The sequence below is a fragment of the Eublepharis macularius genome, chromosome 1, assembly GCF_028583425.1.
Source record: "Eublepharis macularius isolate TG4126 chromosome 1, MPM_Emac_v1.0, whole genome shotgun sequence".
NCBI classification, from domain to species: Eukaryota; Metazoa; Chordata; class Lepidosauria; order Squamata; family Eublepharidae; genus Eublepharis; species Eublepharis macularius.
Genome location: NC_072790.1, coordinates 115163408 through 115177933, shown reverse-complemented (window position 1 = coordinate 115177933; position 14526 = coordinate 115163408). Strand labels below are relative to the sequence as shown.

General features: G+C 41.0%; 1 protein-coding gene across 9 annotated transcripts in view; it reads left to right on the top strand.

The window, feature by feature from the left end:
* LOC129326929 (uncharacterized) overlaps positions 1-14526 on the top strand; it is a 228339-nt gene that overhangs the window by 56304 nt on the left and 157509 nt on the right. The gene's annotated exons all lie outside the window — the stretch shown is intronic.

Sequence of the window (14526 nt, the reverse complement as noted above, 5' to 3'; positions counted from 1 at the left end):
AGGAAGGTACATTTGCAGCAGGTAGAGGGAGACCAATTTTAGCTGATTCCTTCATTCTACTGCAGAGATCCACATCACACCTCATGCTGTTCCAGAGGTTCTCCTAAACACAAGGAGCACTTTGAGAGGCTCAGTAGGCTGCAGCAGGAAGAGGGAGATGGGATAGCTCTGTTTTGCAAGCTGAGTATTGTTTGTGGTATTTTAAATGTAATCAATTGAAGCCTGGATATAATATTTTAGTTTATACAGCATAGAATAGAATTGAACTTTTCTTCCACTGTATTACACTATTTATGTTATGTATACACAGTTCCTTATCTACTATAACCATCTGCAGTAGTGCTTCGGCCTTGCAGAACTGATGGAAAAGTAGTAGTATCCTGGAAAATCTTCACATATAAAGATTCCCATGCTGAGTTGTTAAAATGGCTAAATCAAAAAGAGTCCAGTAGCACCTTTAAGACTAACCAATTTTATTGTAGCACAAGCTTTCGAGAATCAAGTTCTCTTCATCAGATGCCTGCACCCCTCTAAATAACATTGTGGTAGTGTATGTAATGGTGGCCAGATGAAATCTTCTGAGGAGGTGGAATTAAGTTGCAGTCTGCATAGAATCTAACATACCCATGAGCACATATGTATATGGATTCTTTGAATGTCACTATTATGCATGAAATTATGACATTTTCACTGTGTCACTAGATAGTGTCCTTATATGAATGTGATGATGTAGCATGAAAAACACAGAATAAGGAGAAATATGAAAATTCATAATGGCTAGTACTCAGTGATACAGTTCTGAAGACTTAAGGGTACTTTTGTCACATCTGAGTTACAGATTGTGACAAAACCATCTAAGCTTTTGGTAAGATACCAAACCATTTTGATCAATAGTCCAAAGTTGTGAAATCAAAATATCTGACCTGAATTCCAGTTTTGATGCAATTTGGAAACAAAATTTGGTACATGACTTCTGAGAAATTTTCTTCCAATCAGCTCGCACTAAACTATACAAATTGGCCAAATTCCAGAGAGCAGCTATTATGTTTGCCAAGCAGGTGGTGCGTGGAGATCTCCTAGAATTACAACTGATCTCCAGACTACAGAAATCAGTTCCCATGGAGAAAATGGCTGCCTTTCGCCTGCCCTACAGGACAGGGGGCGTGTGGCAAGCCAGCCACCCCCTGTCCTGCGGGGCAGGCAAAAGGCAGCGCGGGGGCTACAAGGCCACCCGCGCCATTTGCCTGCGGGGAGGTGAATGGTGCGGGTGGCTTCCCAGCCCTGCTCGCTGCCTCTGCCACTCCGCCCTGCGTGATGATGTCATCACACAGTGCCGGGAGTGCATGCGCACTGTGCGCGTGCGAGGGAGTTGGACTAGGGTTGCCCTGGGCGCCGGCAACCCTAGATCCGGCCATGTCCCAGGGTCCAGCCCCAAATTTCCAGGAATTTCCAAAGCTAGAGGTAGCAACTCTAGCAGCTATGTTAGGCCTTTGTAAACCTCTTGGACTCCTCATTACTAATGGGGTTTTTTTGTACCATTTCAAACACAAACAGTTTGATTGCTAATAGATTATTTTACCTTTTCCCACAAAACTACTTGTGTCCTATTTGCAATGCTGGTTGAGCCTTTTTTTAAAAAAAACCTTTTTCATTCTCAAATGTTCAATGCATTTCTGAGTCACTGCAGTTCACTGTTTGAAATGTCTGCAGTGCTACTGCCAGCATCACCCTTTTAATTTTCCTGCCCATCTCCAGTGCACTCTTCCCCCTTTTTTTAATGGATAGTGATTTTCACTATAGTACTATAGAGCTACAGCAATGAACACTGTTATTGCACCTATGATATTGTGTATTGATGCTAAAGTGCTATAGCACTAAAATTCTATCTGTTAAAATGGTGCTGCCCCCCAAAATTGCACTGTTTGAAATGGCCACAGTGATTCACATACAATTCACATACAATTCATAAATGGATGTAAATGTTATTTGAAATTGCTGTCCCCACATCACTTTACACGGAGTCAGGGCAGCAACAGATAACAAACAGGTCCTTAGTCTGTCTGTCAAAATAATAGAGCCTCGTGTCACTTTGGTGGTGGAGAGTGTCCTCAAGTCATAGCTGACTTATGGTGACTCCTGATGGGATTTTCCTGGCAAGAGACTAACAGAGATGGTCTGCCATTGCCTGCCTCTACAACCCTAGTCTTCATTGGAGGTCTCCCATATAATTACTAACCAAGGCCAACCCTACTTAGCTTCTGAGATCTGACGAGATCAGGCTTACCTGCGCTATCCAGGTCAGTGTCTTGTGGCACCTTAAAGACGAACAAATGTATTATTGCTACAGAACTGATGAAGAAGATTCTAGCTCACAAAAGATTGTGCCATGACAAATATGTTAGTCTTTAAGGTGTTATGGGACTCTTTTGTCATTCACTGGCCAGGATCCAAACAGCTATGTTAAATCTGCTCAGTTACTCTGAGCGTTAGGCATACCCCATAGGAACTGGGAGAGACAGTCTTTGAAGAGCAGATTCTTGTGTAATGTTACAAATTGTTTTTGAAAGTACTCTCTGTTTGACAAACATTATGCCCTAAGGTGGGAAAGGGGCTACTGTTGGATAAATACAAATACTTTTGGTATACAAGAAGACTATTTGCATTGTTCCTTAGATCTAGACTATTATGCTGAGCATGAAAATAAGTCAGGAAGCATTCGGGAGTCTGGTTCTTTCACTTCTCTTTCCTCCAGGGAGTCCAAATATGACATAACATGGATCTTGTTCAGTGTTTTTCTTGCCAACAGACATTTCCTTTGTAGGTGTTTAGCAACCATCTTACTAGTGGGAAAGAAGCAGCTCTTTGAAAGAGGACTGTGCTTACACTGTTACTTATTCACTTTCAGTTTAACTCATCTTCCCTCAAAAATTTAAAGATGTGAATGTGTTCAGGTAGGCTGCTTTTCATCCCAGCTAGTATTCACAAAACAGAAGTATTTTCACCTGATTTCTACAGATGCCTATCAATCATTTCTCAATGGGTGGTCTGTTCTTTTGAGGGTAAGATGGACAGCAGTTTTAAAAAATGCCAGTGGATATCATGTTGGCTCTAGCAGTTCTTCAAGAACAAGTTATTTATTTTTTAAAATGCCAGAAGTATGCTGCTAACTGTTGGTAATATGCCAAGATATCATTAGAAACTCCCAGCAGCGATGAATATACAGTAGTCTGAGCTGAAAGGAGCTTCAGATCAACTCCTTCCTGAACAAAAACAAACGGAAAAATGCTTGTAAATCTCAGGCAAACCACATCAGACATTCCCACACCACTTCAAGACCTTACAAATATCCTGCAAGCAACATGTGAACCACATTAATTACGTGTGCATAATATTAGATACCTGAAGCACGTGTCCTGGGTCTTTTGCGATGTGCCAACCACGTTCACAGCATACATAAACCACCTGCAATCCACATCAGCTAAATTTAATCATGTAAGCCACATAGCTGTGGAACCCCTATTGTATGTTTTACTAAGCAACCATTTATCAGTTGGGTTAATTTTGGGCTAGAAGTAAAATATGCAAAACGTAGGCAATCCATAATGAAAAGGTGCTTTTTTCTAGGAGCAAAAATGGATTAACTCAGTAAATTTAGTAGGTCCAAAGCAGAACTTTATATAAATTTGCAAGATAGTAAGCTTCTAACTCCAGATGAGGACTCAAGGTTTCAACATGGGAACTTTTTCATGACAGTGTTTTTAACCTTTAATCAGTTAAGTATCTCAAAATATTTTCATAGTAATATTCCAAATCTACTGCATGAAAGCAGTTGGGGGGGTGGATTCTATCAATTTTTCCACTAGTGCAAGAGGAAGGAGGGGAGCCCTTTTGAACCCTGAAAAGGCTATGCTGGGGATCATTGGATCTGTGTAAGTCATGTAGGATAGAGGTACAGTGAGGAGAACTGGTCAATATTAACCCTCTTCTCTCTTGTACCAGTGGAATAACCAGGGCTTTTTTTCAGCTGGAATGCAGTGGAATGGAGTTCCGGCACCTCTTGAAAATGGTTACATGGCCGGTGCCCCCCCCCCCCGATCTCCAGACAGAGGGGAGTTTAGATTGCCCTCCGCACTGCTGGCGCAGAGGGCAATCTAAACTCCCCTCTGTTTGGAGATCAGGGGGCGGGGCTACTGGCCATGTGACTATTTTCTCCAAGGGCGATTTAAACGTTAAAAAACTCCCCCCTTGTTCCAGCTGACCCAAAGTGACGTCATTGTGCGGTTCTGAGCTTCACCACTGAGTTCCACCACCGCATTTCCCAGAAAAAAAGCCCTGGGAATAACTGATAGGTTCCAGTACACTCTGTTTTGGGGATCCATGCCATTGAGTTGGATCTAGTGCAACATTTCTGCTTGCGCTGGAACACTTGCAGAAGTGGAAATGCAAGAAAAAGACTATGCTAGCCACTTGCACTAAGTGAAACTTATTGTATCTTCACCTGTGTTTCCATTTGTCTTGTGCAAGCAGAACTGCACTAACTTCATTTATGTTTTTTTTGTTTGCACATTGCTAGATCATTCTAAACCATTATCTAAAACATACATTAAAATCACCATTGCAATCTGTGTCAGAAAGAGTTACTCAGAATATCACAGAAATCTGATTTTTAGCTGCGATTCAGATCAGATAAATTTGATATAGTTTTGAAAATATAATCATTCAGGAATTTAAGTTTCATCACTGAAAACTAAGCATTCATATGCATGTGTACATGAATACACATTCACACCAAAAGTCTGAATAGACCTTCCTAATCAAGGAATTCTTAAGATGTGGTGCCATAACAGAAAGGCCCTTCACCATGTAATCTGAAAAATGGAAGCTTTTTTCCAGTTGCTAGCAAGCATTTAAAAATTAAAGAGGTTGGTTGGAGATAAAATGTGAAAACTGAAGGAAATATTCCAAGTTATTTTAATAAAGGAAGTCCACCAAGTTACAAGTGGGCAATGTTGCAGCCAGGGGCGAGGCTGGGGATGGAGGCAAAGACCCGTGCCAGGGCATAGAGGAAGGAGCACAGGCATGGCCGGACTCCTCTCTCTCAGCTATGTGGCCGCTGCCATTCCATGAGGTGGCATCAAAGGAGACAGAGCTCTTCCCCTCACTCCCTCGGGGCTCATCGAGACATCTAGTGCTGGCTTGTTGAGTAAGACAAATCCACTGGTGTAAGCGTGTGGTTTGGGCAGTTCACCCTGCATCTCTCAGGGTCCCCTCATGGGATCTGGGGCGAAGCTGAAGGGTATGTGCCTGGGCAGGGCCATTGCAGGCTTCATCCTGGGTAGCAGGGGCCATCTGATGACATCAGACAGTTGTACATCACCTGTCATCCCACAGTGCCCAACAGCTGTGCTGAGGAAGGAAACATTGAACCGCTAGGGGCAGTTCAATGCAGTGGATCCATTCCCTATGCCTTGCCAGTGCTCCAATGGCTGTAATCAATAAAGTTGTCGCCCATTTCATCCAACAAAGTTGTGCTGTGTGGTCTTTGCCTGAGGTACTAGCCTCACCATCGCCATATGGATGCAAAGAAATATCATGGTTAAGTTTCTCAGTGTTAAAGTTTAGACTCAGAATAAACAGAGGTTTATTGTGTAATGGTAATACTATCAAACAAAAGAAGCCTTGCTGGATTGCAATCTTCTGACATTAAAAAAGAATTCTGATCTGTCAGTCCTTTAGGAATGCCTCTCTTCTGACTGAGTTTTCACTGTAGCACTGCAATAGAAGTAGAGGGAAATGTACCAGAAGAAACAGTTACCATATATTTGAAGGGTTTTATGTAACTCATGCCATTTGAGATTGACCCTTCCACACTGATCTTCCAGATTCCTGCCATTTCAAACTCAATAGGAATTAACATGGGTTGTCTGACATGCCCAATAAATAGAAAATTTGCCCTCTAGAAACACACGTAGGTCACCATACCATAGACAATATACACAGCAAGCACCTTGTTGAACTCATTTGGATCACGACTGACCACTGGACAAGTAGTCCTGCCCTAAAATATCTTTCCTTTAGGAAGTTTATTTAGCTGTGGCTCCTGTCTTGCTATTGAGGTGTTTTTGAATGAGGCCTGGTGTAGTTCATTATCACTGATGTGGTTTGCATGTGTTTTTCCAGTACGTTTTTCCAGGTGTTTTCATTCAGCAGTAGACTCATTTGGAGTTCCTTTTGCTTTTTACCACAGTGATTCTTAACATGATTGGAAGCCTGTGTGTTTTTGATGGTAAATTCCAGTACACACAACTCTCCTATATCTCTCAGCAGATTTGAGGAGAATCTTTCATGTCTCTTCCCCAACTCTGATTCATGATGTTGATCACACATTTCTTTATTTAGTGTCTCTCATCTGTTCATTCTATCTCTGTATTTCACCTGTTTTATGTACATCTGTCTGTCTGTCTCTATCTCTGTTTCTTTTTCTCTTTCTCATGTTGGTGCCCATTTATCTCTTGCTTTCTCTGCAGTCTGTGGCTATCTCATCTTCTTCCTGCTGAGACTGACAAATGTACTGTTTTTGGCAAAACTTCATACCACAACAAGAGTACAATATAAAATATTTGTGAAAGTAATGAACAGCAGTTTATATAAGAGGGGCATCGATATAAAAAGTGTGGGAAAATACCTAATTTCAGTTCTATAGATAAGCTACAGAAGTGCCTCCTCAAATCTGGCAGAGTACATTATCAATATAACACATGTATACTGTGTTTTGGGATACATTTTGACATGATTAAGGCATACTGTTCTCTATGGCTATGAAGGGGAAATGAAGACTTGTCTGGCTGGCTCATTGACTCATAGAGCAGTCATTTCTTTGTCCAGCTTGCAATAGTGTGTGTCTTATCAACCTGACCATTAAAACATAATCAGCCGGTCACTGAATAGCTTTCCAAAGATGCAGAGGGCCCCTTAAGTGTATTCTGATTTACCTTTGTTGTTTTTGTTGTTGTCATGGTTGTGTTTGCTGTTGCTCTTCTTCTTCACCAGAAGAACTGAGCTAGATTTTTCAAACGTAATAGTTATTACTCCCAGCTATAATAACTTTAGGGCCCTTTACACTCTTCAGAACTATTTCAGTGTGCAAGTGGAAGACTGTGGACAACTCAACCCTGGTCGAATCCACATTACTCATTCTAAGTCGCATGTTCCCTGCATTCCCCACGCAATCCCGAGTGCCGGTCACATTACCTCATTAAACAGACACATTTCATTCGCATTTCTCCCGAATATGTGGTCACAGGTTTTCAACGGGAGTTTCACAGTGGCCGTGAACGGGCCAATGCGCAATTTACGCGGTTTTTTTAAAAACTACCCCCCCCCTTCCTGTCTCTCTGGCCGTTCCGAGAGTTCCTATTGGCTGATTCAACTTGCAAGTGCTCCGTAGTCTGCAAAAGACTGTTTTTGACTTCATAGCATTGGATTTATTGATTATGCTGTTTCTGAATCAAATCTGGTAGTTTGAACAATCATTTTGGGGTGAATCCATCCTCAGAACGGACTCGTGAAACTTCCTTTTTAACTGTTTTTTATTTATTTTATTTTATATTACTGTAATATCGAAATTACGAAATATCGAAATAATGACACTCCAAGGAAGTGAAACTTCAGTAAAATTCAGGCACTGAACTGTCCTGCATAGGAAATCCCCATGAAAGCTTCCCACATGCTTCCAAATTTCCAAAAAAGAAACAGGAGAGAGTCATCAGTGCTGTCAGTGGGGGAAAGAGAGGCATCATTATCTTCAATGATGTTTCTTTATAAGGCAAGATCGAAATAACGGAAAAGTGCTCTCAAAAAATTTTTTAAAAATGGGCGGGGAAAAAGGTCCCGCCCAAAAAAGCGGTTTTCGAGCGGCCGTGTGACCGGAGGGACGCGCGAGAAAGACGGATTGGAAGCAGGAATGTGAACGAAGAGGAAAAAATCACGGATTGGAGGCAAATGGAAGATATCCGATAAACATGCGGGTAATGGGTGAATGTGGATTCGACCCCTGCCTAGACTCGTTTCCAGTTTAAAAAAAACTGAAACTATATTGGCATCCACAAACAACTCCTCTCCATAAAAGATGTAAACATTTAATCATGATGTTTCCCCTTCCTTATCAAAGCAAATGTTTGAAATAGGCTTTTTGAATGTGTGGTGTACTAGCCTTCCCTAGGGTTGCCAAACTCCAGGTGGGGCCTAGAGATTTCCCAAAATTACAACTGCTCTCCAGACTATGGAGCTAAGTTCCCCTGGAGTAAATGGCTGCTTTGAAGGGCAGACTCTATAGTATTATACCCCACTGAGTTCCCTCCCCTCTACAAACCCCATGATCCCCAGGCTCCACTCCCAAATCTCAAGCAATTTCTGCATCTAGAGTTGGCAACCATAGCCCTCCTACCTTGCCACACTAGGAGGGGCTAGAAATAGCAAGAGCAAGAGCAATTTCACTTTCCAGAATGCACAACTAAGTACCAAATACTATATCTTGGACCATTTGGAAACAAACATACAGATTGCTGTGCACTGCTGATGCAGTTTCATAAGAAATTGTGTTGTACGGGCACTGCTAAGTAGCTATTTTGATCCAAATACTTAAAATCAAAGTATAACCTGAGGAAAAATGATTATTTTAAAACAACCAACATTCTTTTAATGAGTGCTAGGAAATTAATGATTCTTGTGAATGCATACGGTTTGAAAAAGAAACCCCTTTCTGTAGTTTGATGCATCCACAGTATATACTCTGCTAGGTTCTATGTTGTAGCCACTGTGGGAACTACTGTGTTGTCCAAATGCTTCACATGCTTTACTAAATTCTCAGATTTTACAGTTGGTAAGGTTAGGTGGATAAAATACCTCTTTCAGTTCTTCAGTTACAGTTTGGCTTTCACCCTCAATTGTGGAAGATTATACCTAGGCAAGAGTGCCAAGATCTTTTTCCTCACACCAAAAAAATCAGGACAGTTCTGGGAAGGAGAGGGGATTTGTTCTATAGAGGAGTTAAGGAAGATCCTCTAGCATCTCTAGATTCAGAAATAAAACATTGCAAAAGCACAGTTCATAAAAATCCTAACACCACCTGCTATTTCATTAGTCTTACCCAAAAGGCTGATATGTTCAAATACACATATATGTTTAGCAGATATTCTATTTTATTCATCTGGGTGGAGAGTACCTGCTTGCTCCTGACTGTACAGTCATTTTCTCTCCTCTGAAGGGAACTCAATGACCTTATAAGAGTTAGGTCTCTCCATTCATGACCTCATTTCTTGAGGTTCCTTCCTATGATGACCTCACTTTTTCCTTCCATTCATCACATTCTACATGGTGCTCAGTAGTGGACAAAGTTACTTGGAGTTCATAGTGCCATCCTAAGCAGAATCATGCCCTTCAAGAAGTCCATTGAACTCCATGGGCTCAGAATCGTATAACTTTGCTTAGTATGACACTGCACATCTCTCTGGAAGTCATAAACACTTACATGGAGTTTTTGATCCTTCATCAATATGTGGACTGACAGTGGGAAATCCCTAGTAAGGGAGAAAGAACTCTGCATATGCTCTGAGGCAATTGTACCTTTATGTTTATTTCACTTGTTTCAGACCTTATATTAAAAATATTCAGTCAAAACTATGGTGAGTCCTGGCTCAAGTAAAGGCCTGGCAATGCTACAGCTCATCCAGATTCTTAGTAGGTACCTTTGATAAAACATCTACACCAGTCCCAGCTATGATATTATTCAAAATTCTGATGAAATATTCCTTTCATTAATAAAAATTTATACCAGCAGGAAGGAGATTGGGGGAAGATAGCTGCCAACTTGAAACATCTGTGCTGGTTTTTTTTCTGTCTCTTTCTATAGGTATTTGTAGATTGGGCATGGGGTCTTGGCCCTCGGCTCTTAGCACATCAATCATAGCTAATGACCTTGGTCAGATGGCTTGGTGGACATCAACCCTGGATGTTTTTCCTATTTATTTTTTCATCTTTCATTTTTTATATATTTTTTATATAATTGTTTATAAAAGTGTATTTTTGTAACCCACTTTGGGTCCCCATCAGGATGAAAATTGAGGTAAGAATATACTAAATAAATAATAAAATTAATACAAGAATACCCTCAGATCTGAGAATAGGCATGACAGCAAAAAGCCTCATGTACAGCTTGGTCCTGTATTCCCTTGAATACCTCAATATGGGAAAACATGCCGAAAATGCATCTTTTTAAAAAAGGTTGGCCAGCCTCCATTTGAGGGCCTGGAATGGAAGACTTTGGATCAGCTCCTCGTTGTACACTCAATTGCCAGATTCATTGCTATATTTTTAATGAGCTTTTGTAGGCAAGAAGAAAAGCAACTTTCTCCTCTTTTTTAATTGACATATAATGGGAGAATAATGTTTATTAATGGGAAATGGACTCTGTTGAGCTAGTGTCCTTGTTCAATATATAATTGTTTATATGAGCAAGTGTCCTTGCTCATATAAACAATTATATATGGTTAAGATGGTTTGATTACATTGCACACGATCAACTCACTGCTAAGCTTTGGCATGAGAAACTGATTAAAGGAAGCATTTTTTACATCAGTTTTTACTAATTTCCCACAAAGTAATTTATTGGCAGTGTAGGGGAGCAGAAACAAGGGAACATTTTTGCATTTATATCAGCACCAAATACCCTCTGGAATAAGGTTTGAATAAGGAAAAGACCAAAACCAACAGAGTCGAGCAACCTTTCTAGAGAAGTGGTTCATAACTTTGGAACTATTGCTGAAAAAAATCCCTGCCATTTGTAACATCCTACCCTAACTCGGCCAGTAGAGAAATACACCACAGAGATTCCAAGGAATATTTTAACTGCTGGTAGGCTCACAGGGAGAAGGAGGTCCTTAATGTATTCTAGATGAACACTTTTGTCTAGGCCCATCTTTCATAGAAAGACATCTCAGCCCTATCTCAATCGTGTATCTTTAGTGTATTTACAGGTGACAATTGGTTTCTCCTCAACTCTAGTATACCATAGAATCTCTATAGTATTTAATAGGAGAAATGGAAGTCCTAGAACATCCATCCTCTGTAGTTATGTCAGAACTTCTCTTTCTTCTATGGTATACCACAGAGTCCATCCTCCATAGCTGCTGCCCTGGGGACCTTCCATTAGGGTTGCCATTCCACAGGTGGGGGCAGGTGATCCTCTACTCCCAGCCTCCTCCCCCTGCCACCACTCAGCTGGCCAACAGGGGAAAAGGAGTGGAAACAGGCCTTCTGGGGCATGCTCTTGATGCGGCATGATGACATCACTCCCAGGCAATGATGTCACTCCCAGAAGTGATATCATTACACTGTGATGGGAGCACAAGCGCATTTTGCATGCACACAAACACATTGAAAAGGTAAGTGCCGGGTTCCCCCGCTCCCACTGGGAGATTAAGGGGACCTGGCAACCCTACTTTCCACTGGTGTCACTTCCAGTTTAAAATGGAAATGACAGGGGCTCAGTGGGGCCAAATTAGCTCAAAACATTGCTATGTTTGGAGCTGATTTGGCCCCACTGAGCCACTGTCACTTCCCTTGTAAACCAGAAATGATATTAGCAGAAGGCCTCTGGAGCTCATGCACACCATTTTTTCACATACAGAAGCTTCAGACAGCCTCTTGACACTCCCACCCTCCAGCCAAGTGAGCAGAGGCAAGGACAACCTCATGGAGATTAGCTACAACTCCTGGAGAACTCCAAGTTCCATACTGAGATTGGTAACCCTCTCCATAAACCAAATGGAAACTGAAAACCACTGCCACAGTGGTATTATATGATCCATTTGGCCCAACTCAGTTCTGGCAAATGCATTTTGATTTTAAACAATTGTAGTTTTCAAACACTTTTCAAAAGCATCCCACATAGACAGTATTTCAGCAGCCTAATCTGGATATCACTATGGCATGAATTACAGTGAGCTGTTCCTTTTAATGTTGCATTAGTTTTATTTCCTGGGTTTACATTAAAAGGAATGTTCAGACCATGTGATGCTGGAAACTCAGTGAATAAATCTCTTGTACTTTTTCCCCTTAGTAAACAGAAGTGGGGAGAGGAGTTCAGATTGGGGCATGGTGCAGAAGAGGTGTTAATCCTGGCCAAAACACCCCCCCCCCATACCACAAACTATTTGCCTTGCTAGGAGGCATACAGGTTGTTCGTGTATTGCATTATGTTTTCCCCAATGTGGCAAATTTATTTGTGAAGGAAGAATTCAGTGCCAAGAAAATGGCATGGGGGAAAGAGTTAAACTCTGACATCTCCACACAGTGACATTTGGGACATTGGCTGCTACTATGAAGAACTGCACTGAAGATCAGTTCATGGCTATTCCAGTGTTTTCTCTAGTTTGGCCTTAACACTGTCTAAACATTATTTGAAAGGGGTAGCTGTGTTAGTCTGTTGTGACAAAATTAAACAGGAGTCCAATAGCACCTTAAAGACAACCAACTTTTATCATAGCATTAGTGAATCGGTCCTCACTTCATCAGCTGCACAGTGTCCATTCACAGCAGCATTGTTTGCACTATGGAATTGTGCACCTATGGAGTAAATCCACTGCTTTACTGACTTGCTGTCTTGCCTGGATTTGGAGAGCTGACAAATGGAACATTTCCCTTCCTAGACATGCATATGCATAACTTCCTCTCTTCTGTTCAGAAAACATATTCTCATATTTGACAGGACTTCTTCAGTTAATGCAGAATAATGGACACTAGGTGGAGACAGGCACTTCTTTGTTATACTGCAATTGTGAAATGTGAATTGATGCTTATGTTTAAATAAACTGTATTTGCCGTTCAATGTTCTGAACCAGCAGGAGAATTTAAGCATTCGAGAGATTTCACTCCTACTTCATTTCATATCTGAGGCGTATTCATGTGCACGTTCATTTATAGGAGACAGTAATTCTGGTAGATCATATGAATCAGAACTTTACATGGTAAATAAGCACAGAAAAAGTTAATCTATATATTTTCTTGTTTGTGCTTCTGGACTACCTTCCCCCTCCCCAGCACCCCTATTGAATTGAGGCTGACTATGCTGATCCATGTGTAGCTAAAGGCAGTTTGCTAGGGAAAACCTGCTGGAGTCATGTGACATTCCATTTCGATTATGACAGAAAAAGTCCCCTCCCTCCATATTTGAATATACATCAAGCTAAGGCAGATTACTAAAAGCCAGTTTGTGCAAAGCTCTATGTGTGCCAGTGGCAATCACACAATCAGCATACATTCCTATACTGAAAACCAGCTAGGGATGAATATATTTTCTAGTGGCAACCATACACTGGGAAGGCTGTTTGACTGCGCACTTGGGTTGCCAATTGACTAGAAAAAACCCAGCCTGTGCTGTTTCTGTGCCTTTAACAGCAATTTGGTATGCAGGTATCAGCCAATGAAGTTTTCTATGACTCTGTGACTTGCTCATTTCTGCACATCAAGCTACATTTAAAGAAACAAGAAAAAACTGGTGGAAAAAAATATTATTCTGCTGGGTTCAACTAGTTACTCTGTCATATTACTTGTTCAGGGTGGCCCACACAAGAGAGTACTTTCCCCTCTAAGTATTATAGGATGAAAGTTGAAGCCATTTTGGTACATCTTTTTCTCTGTTAGAGCCTTACTACCATTAACTTTGTAAGAAAGAAAACTGAGGTAAATCTGAGTATGTAGCACAGAAAATAGTATCTATTTAGGCCTCATCAGCTCCTCCAAAAGTAAGGTCATCAGAATGGATACAGTTTTTGGCACTGTTCTATGCTACAGCTTTAAAAGGTGACACAGCTTGTTAATTGTCCCTCAGCAGTGGGGGCACTGGGTTATGAGGGCTGTTGAACTCTCTTCTGGAATAATATATCTTTGTCCTGAATTCCCTACACGTAAACAAGAAGGCTCCAAAAAGGAGTAACTTGTGAGTCACTGAAAGCTGGAAGCAGAACTTAAGAACAGCTATTTTGTTTTTCTATGAAGGGATATTAAAAAAAAGAAGAAGGTACAATTACACACTTGAGCTTTTTGGCAGATTTGTGGAGAAGGCATGGCTTACAAATTAGAAAACCTGCTTCCTCTCTAAAGCAGTGTGTCACTGCTTTGAGGAACTGTTATAGAAACAGTTTCTAAACCAGTCTTGTTTGCTAGCCACAAGAACGTTTTAATATAAACATACTGTTTTTGCACCGGGCAGATGTTTGCAATTGGTAATTAACCATCTACTGATTCCTGGTAGTTTGGTCACTCTGTCTGCTTGATAAAAGGTATCTAGTTTATGAAGTAATGCTACTGGATCAACACCAGAGTATTCAGGCCTGGCCAAAAGAAACAGGAGTTTTGTTCAGCCTTACATGATCACACCAGTCTTACATGAAGATGAACACAAAACTATGATACTTGTAAATGCTTGTCTTAATGCCCTGAATGATCCACAGGAAACAGACAAAACAC